Source organism: Gossypium hirsutum, chromosome A07 (assembly GCF_007990345.1).
Source record: "Gossypium hirsutum isolate 1008001.06 chromosome A07, Gossypium_hirsutum_v2.1, whole genome shotgun sequence".
In the NCBI taxonomy this organism is placed as follows: Eukaryota; Viridiplantae; Streptophyta; class Magnoliopsida; order Malvales; family Malvaceae; genus Gossypium; species Gossypium hirsutum.
The window spans coordinates 20,969,904-20,978,053 of NC_053430.1; positions in this window are offsets into that span (position 1 = coordinate 20,969,904).

Below are 8,150 nucleotides of genomic sequence, written 5' to 3' on the forward strand. Positions count from 1 at the left end.
GCGCTTTCAATGTGTTGATAAACAACATGGTGGTCTCCTTTTCTAACAGTGGTGGTTGTATTTGCATTGCTACTTCCCTCCATTATTGTGCGTATTGCCTAAAACTTTCATTAGGCTTTTTCTCCATGTTTTGAAGCATGATCCTGTCAGGCGTCATATCAGTCACATGGCTGTACGTTGCATGAAGGCTTGTTCAAGATTTCTCTATGAACCGATTCTTGCACGACTCAACTGATTGTACCACCTAGCCGCTGCTCCTACTAAGCTATCTTGAAAACAATGGATCAATAGTTGATCATTGTTCACATACCCAGTCATTCTCCTACAAAACATTGTTATGTGTGCCTCTGGGCAAGTAGTCCCGTTGTACTTTTCAAACTCTAGCATCTTAAATTTGTGAGGAAGCACCAAGTCTAAGACCAAACTTAAGTCTTTGACATCAATATGATGATTGCCAACGCCTTCCAAAACCCTAAACTTCTCTTCCAACCACTTGCAACAATCCTCCAACTGTTTTAAGGATTCAGTTGCCATTCTTTCCCTCTCCATCATATCCAGATCAGGAATGATAGGGTTGATCGGGCTATCGCCTAAATTATTTCTCGACCCAGATGGGAAATTCACGGGGATTCCAGCATTAACCGGCCCATGTTGAGGCCTCACAGTGACAAACGGCCTTCTAAGAGGTGCTTCGGTTTGCAGTGGCACATGAGGCGGAGTGAAACCCGAAGGATGATCCTCACTCTCCTCACCAGTGATAGCCACGGGAGCTTTCCCTTTATCAGTAGCCCTTAGCAGCTGAGCCATTTCAGCCATCATATTCCTCTAAGCCTCTAGCATTTGCTCCCTCACGTCATTCTGCATTTTAGCCAACTTCTCTTGCAATTGGTCTTGCATATCCTTTTGCAATTGTTCGAACCTTTGATCCATACTCTTAGTTTTAGTGCGAGTGCCATAAGGATGTGTGATTTCCAGATTTTCTTTTCTACCTCTCTGTAAGTAAACTTTAACTAATTAAGGTATTTCTATAACTTTGAATGCATATGATGTGATGTAATGCAAATACATGAATGCAAAAAGGCATCGATCTCGATTCAATCTCATTTAGAAAACTTTATTTAGAAAAAGAATATCTTTACATACAAATGGATTACATATACACCTTTGCCCTAATTCTCAAAGTTCTAACTTTATCTAATAAAAGGGATAACTCTCGACCTTTATCAGATGCTGACTTATACATCATACTCAACGCATCAGCTCGTACTGCTAAGTCTCGAACATATTCAGTAATCTCTTAGATTTGGGCTATAGCCTCCCCAATAACGTAATCCCTATCTCTGACTTGACCTTTAACTTGATGGAGCTCTCATTTTATACAATCTTATTGCGCCTCGAGCTACTCAATCTGAAGTTCACCATCATGCAATGCCACTTCCAAATCTTCAACCTTACTTTTTAACTCCTTTAACTCGACTATAGGATCATGGTTTCGATGCCAACGAAGGGATCTTCCAAGCTCAGTTACTTTAGTCTTTAAACCTTGATTTTCTTTTTCTAATGCCAAATTCTGCGACTGCATCTCTTGGAACTTCCTCTCCCAATACTCGGCTCTAGCTTTTTCCACTTGAACTTCTTTCTGCCACTGTTCCGAAGACCTTCTTAACCCCACTAGCTTTAAAGATACTTGTGCCTTCTTATACTCCTCTTTTAAATCATCTCGGTCTTCCTCAACCTTTCTTTTTTCCTTCCTAACTTTTTCAACCTCCTTCTTTTGCAGGTCAACATTTAGACTCAGGTACATTTTCTCCTCCTCAAGCTTTTCTATCTTCTTTTCAAGTTCAAAATTCTTTCTCTTAAATTCTTGCTTCATGATATCAAGCTCCGAGGGTATCACTTGTAGATATTCCTCCATTGGTCGAACTTCCTCCATTTTTGTCATAGGGACATTATCATTAATCCTTCTACTCCTCCACTCGACATATTCCGGTATCGAAGCAGGATTAATGGCTACTCCCTTCAACCGAAAAGTCTTGTTCCAAGCACTAGAAACCTCACTAACCTTCCTCTTGTAATCGGCTCCTCTGTATACAAACTCACTTTGAGCCAACCCATGAGTCGCTGGTACGAACTGTCTCAATCCATGCTGTCTTAGCACGAGCAAAGGGGCATAACCAATGGCACCCCAAATTCCCAACAGGGGAACCCAATCAAAGCTTCCGCATCGATAAAGTATCTCACCAGGAACCATCCATGGAGCTCTCCACTCAACATCCTCCGATTGAAGATTCCGAAGTAATGCTATCCAATTCTCTTCCGACACATCCACTTTTCTAGATGAGGCTATTATATCTTTCAACGGGGAGTAGTTCTCAAAGAAAACTCGACAAACAATCCCATGAATCAATCGGAAGTGACTATAGAGCCAAGCCAAAAGTAACTGAGCACACCCTATAAACCTGCCTGCACCAGCCCTCCTACATGCACCTAAGGACCTGAATGTCTCCGCTAAAATCGTAGGGACGGAAGTGACCCTTTTACTGAGTCGATGAAAAAGATCCGTGGTTGCCTCATCCGCATATCCCAAAGCCCTAAGGAAAACCATCAGTCCATACAAACTTAAGGCAAAAACGTCTACCTTCTTCGTCTCATCAGGGTGTGTCAAAATCAGATTTTTCAAAGCGTCCCATGAAATGCACTTGCACTCACTATTTTTTTAAATTCTGGCCGTGATCCACTGCTCGCTAATTCCCGTAATGGTCATTAATTTCTTCCAAAAGGTAGGGACACAAGCAGCTCGAGAATAGATCCTATCACTCTGAAACCTGGGACAACGAAGTAAGGCAGTGTACTCCTCCACGGTAGGTACCAAATCTACTTCCCCAAAAGTGAAACAACTGGCCGGGTTCCAAAACTAAGCAAGGGCTCGGAACAAGTGCTCATCTACCTGAATATCAAGCAAGTAAGGTAAATCCCCGTAATTATCGTAGAATAACTACTTGGTCTCATTGCCCCACTGATCCCAAATTTCCTTAAGCTCTTGGAGATTATTCTGTGTGACACTAATACGAGTATAATCTGACAGCTCCGACACATATCTCATAGTTATACTGTCTCTCTTTTCTAGTTGAGTTTGCTCTGACCATCTATGAACATCAGCGTTACCCTCTACTCTATCAAGAAGTCCGTTCTCCATAATAAAACTTCCTAACTTAGAAACTGACTGTGAATCGATACCTTTGTAAATGCAAAACGACATGCAAACAAAAGAAAAGAAATAGTCAGTATCACATGATATCAATAAATCTCAACGATAATTTATAAGGGTAATATCTAAAGTTTAACTCTAACTAAGTTGGGCTCTTACGGTTTTTCTATATGTGGTTTGTTTCTAAAGTTTGAGGTACCCGAACCAGCAGATTCCTCGATCCTCACCCATTATAGGCTCATTTGAATCGAGTTCAGTTCAGGGGAATACATTTCCCCATGGCTACACGAAGATGAAAATCTCATGAAACCATAGGTATGGATGTATCTCGAAAGTGATCCACTATCCTGCACGGAGGCGAAAACCTCACGAAGGCGTAGCTTCTCACTCCCACTTAAGGGTGTGACCACAACGGTCATGCAAATGCAATGCGTATCAAAATATAGCAACACATGCAATAATACAAACACATGTAATGCAAAAAGGATTAAATTTTAAAATTTTTTAATTTCCGACATTAAGACAAGAGATAATCAATTACACGGCTTGACTCTCTTATTAGTCCCCAGCGGAGTCGCTAAGCTGTCGAGACCATTTTTAAAATTGAGTTTTGGAAAATGGGAATCCACTTTAAGAAAAACGAAAACGGGAGTCGCCACCAATCTTTTTAGGTGTGATTGGATCACCTTATAAAATGTTTTGTTTTAAAACATTAATTTTGGTCTACGAAAGTCGAGAAAATGGATTCAGGAGTCGGTTACGTACGAGGAAGGGTTAGCACCCTCGTAACGCCCAAAAATTGGTACCTAATTGATTATCAAGTGTCTTTAATGTCGGAAATTTAAAAATTTTAAGATGCAATCCTCTTTTAATATTTTTGATTTTGAAAATTAGGGTTCACTTGTATCAAATAAATCAAAATATTACATCCAATAAGTTAGGACACAATATTTTTAAGATATTTGACACTAAGTTAGCCTTGTTGGAAATCCCTATCTCGAAACAACGAAACACCATACCCAGTAAGTTAGGACACAACGCCTTGAAATTCCGAGACAGTTGCTTGCACTTAGAAAACCTTAAAAACTTAGAAGGGTGCTTGACTATTTGAACTCAACGAGAAAAGTTGCAAGCCAATAAGTTAGGGCACTACTTTTCTCGAAATTTCCAAACACCAAGTATTGCCTTTATTTTTGAAAACTTTAAAGTCTCGTTTTTAAAATCGATGCATGAAGGAGGATATTAACATAACATACGAGATAACATGTTATAATGATAGGTAAACAAAAGCACAATAGCATAAATATCATACATTAACTAACATATATATAAGAAATAAAACATGGCAAATTTTAAATAAGTAAAATATACATAAAACACAATATATATTTAAGAAGAATAGGTAAAAATACATAAACATGTAATTCAACATATATTTAAACATATTAATAATAAAAAAATGATGCATGATATACAATTTGACGTATAAATATACAAAACAAATGTGATAATATATAAAAAAAATAATGTAGTAACATATATCAAACAAACAACACCTAATAATATTATGAGACTAGCATTTAATGTATAAATGATATAATAATATATAAAAGATTTAATACAATAATTATAATATATAATATAAAAGTATATGTAAAAAATATATATAATATATATAAATAATAACAATTTGCGAAAAATAATATATAATAAATAATAATATAAATAATATATAATAAAATACTTATATAATATATAATATGAAAATAAGGTTAAAAAATAAAACAAATAACAATATAATATATATTATAATAAAAATAAATATATAGGGTTAGATTTGAAGTTCAATAAAATTACGGGGCGAATTTAAAAAAATAAAGCTGAATTAAGGTCCTAATTAAAACACGCGTAAAACGAAAGGGACTCATTGGGCAAAATGCCCTATTCCCAAAATGGCAGCGTTTTAATTCTGTGTTTAAAAGGGTCGGGGATCAAATTAAAACCAAAATAAAAATAGTGGGCAAAAATTAAAAATTGCAATAAATTTAATTTAAAAGATGAAAAAGATGGAAGGACTAAAGGGATAAATATCCCATTTTCTTAAAACACGCGGACCCTCCGGGTTGGAGCGGGTCGGATCCTGGGCCCTATAAAAGTTAAATTTTAATTTTAAATTTCATTTCTAACACCATGTTAAAAAAAACCAAAAAAGACTCTGAAACCCTCTCTCCAATCCTCTGGCCTGAGTTCTAACAACGACCGATGAATACCGCTCCATGCACCCATGCGCCGCCGTGCACGGCGGTCGGAAGGCCAAAAATCCTTCCTCTTGCAGTCGAAACACAGTTAGTAATTCTCCTCTTTATTTTAAAAAGTATTTTTGTATATTACAACTTAAAAAAAGTGAACTGTTTTCCCTTTGATTTTCAAATCTGATTTTGGATCGTCTGTTATATTAAAAACACATGTATATATAAAAATAAAATAAAAAATAAGAGGAAATAATAGAGAATGAAAAAAAAACCTTTGAATCTGCTGTGAGTTTTTATTTCTTCTATACTGTTTGTACATGTGTGTTTAAAACAAAAAAAAAACTCCCTCCTTTTACAATATTTAGATTCGGGCTTTATAGCGACTGTTAACCGATACAAATTTGGTATAAAAATCTTTCCTATTTCTTGCCGTGTTTTGCTTCTTTCCTTTGTTGTTTTCTCTTCCTTTTTTGCAGGTAATCACAAGATCTCTGGCGGAGATGAGGGGGACGTCCTTCGTTTGGTGCTTGTGGCGCGAGTAGAGGGCTAGGGTTTCTAACCCTAGCCGAATGCTTCTAAATTTTGGGCCTCTAAGAGTTTGGGTCAGTAGTGTTTAAATATTGGGCTTCGGATGTGAATGAGTACACGGGTAGCAACCGGATTAAATGTTTGGGCTCTGTTATATTTTGGTGCTTTGTAAATGGACTCTTAATAAATTAATATTTATTTGCCCATTTATTTTCTTCTGTTTAAGCCCGGTCGAATTTGGGTTACTACAAGGTTGTAAAGTAAAACAAAGATATTTAATTTTGTTAATATTATTATATATAAATTTAAATCATAATTATTTATAATAAAACACTAAAATATAGGGTATCACTATTTTTCATATGTTACTATTGCCACGATATCAAGTTATATATATATAAAATTTATATTATAGTAAAAATATAATAAAATAATTTAAGGTAATTCATCGTAAATATGAAATGTATAAATAATATAAATATATAAAACAATAAATAAATAATAGAATTTATTTGTAAAATTTAATTGAAATCATATTTATTTTTTATAGTAAGGAGGAATTTATAATTTGGATTGAAAAAGTTGGTTTAGTTAAAAAAAATGATTGGATGAGCCTAATTAGATAAATTACGAATTCAATTTTGAAAAATTAGAAATAAATTTATTTTAATATCAAAATCGCTGGGTTTACGTGTATTGAGTGGTGATGAAAGAAATTGAAACCTCAGCCTGACATTATCAATGATTTGAAATGAGAAAGCGAAAATGAAAGTGAAAGTGATGCTAAATTTATTATAAAATTTGAGAAATGGTTTCAACATCCCAATTTTGAATATAATATCTAAACACAGCTTATTTCATTCATTCAAAGTTTGCCTGCAATCCTAACTATCCATTAAAAGAAGATATTCTACATGTTTTGCCTTCTAGTGTTGACACCTTTTTTTTTTATTTTTTTTTTATGTGGGATGGAAGAAGGAAACGAGGGAAACAAAGAAAAATATGATTTTTTTTTACTTTTTATGTATTTAAAATATTATATTTTTATTAAAAAATAGTATAAAGGAATTATTTTTATATAATGTATAAAATTATTTATAATTTTTTAAACCCTTGAATAAAAATAAAAATTATTTCAATATGCTTAAACCCATATTTTCCCACCTTCTATCTATAATTGAGTTATGCGATACCATATAGTGTCACAAACATCCACAGCATCGTTGTTCTACTTAAGTGGGTCATCCTCGTAACCACCGATTCAAACAGGAGGGGATCTATGATAGGCAGCTAGGATATGATCGTTGTAATAGGCCAATTTTTCCCGAGCCTAAATTACAAAAATTTAAACCAAAAATAATAAAGTCTAAAATAAAATAAAAAAATGTCCATTACAACAAATATAGTCCAATATGCTACAAGCCCAAATGACCCAAAACTAACAAAAACCTTAAGGCCGAACAACCTAAACTAAGTTTTCATAAAACTGAAAACCCTAGCCTCCAATGCCACACTCCCTTTTTAGCGCGCACGCCGCCTGAGACGCCTCATCCCGAGGACTGATGCACCCTTGTTGCCGCCGTTTCACCAAAGTGGAAAAAGGTCTGCCTTCTCTCCTCCATTGACTTTGCCACCTGCAAGAAAATAGAAAGAAAAAGGACAAAGAACAAATAGTGCAAGAACAGACGCAACAATAACAAAACTGGAACAATGAACAGTGTAATATTGGCTATAAGGGCCATGGATTGTAACAGAAACACAGAGAGCAAATAAAAAAAAACAGAATACAAAACTTCAAAAAGGGTGATTCTATTCTTCGTTTTTTTTTTCTTTTTTATATTTTATAAAAATAAAAAAGGAGAAAGGTTCCAAAAAAGAAAACTTACTATATGTTTGGACTTAGCCACTGTGAGTGGGGGATCTGACCTTTTTTGGGTTCTTGAAACCCCAAAATCGAAAAGTTTTTGGAGTTATTTTGCAATTTTTGAAGGATTTTGGGGAAAATTACCCCATATTTGGACTCTGGAAGTCAAAACACACAAAAAGGATGTTTCTTTTTTTTTTGGCCACCGTGAATGGCGGAGCTGTCGTCGTTGACCGGTAGCCAGCGCAGCGGTGATTTGCCGGAGCCAAGACTGGCTGAAGAGGGCTTTGAGAGAAAA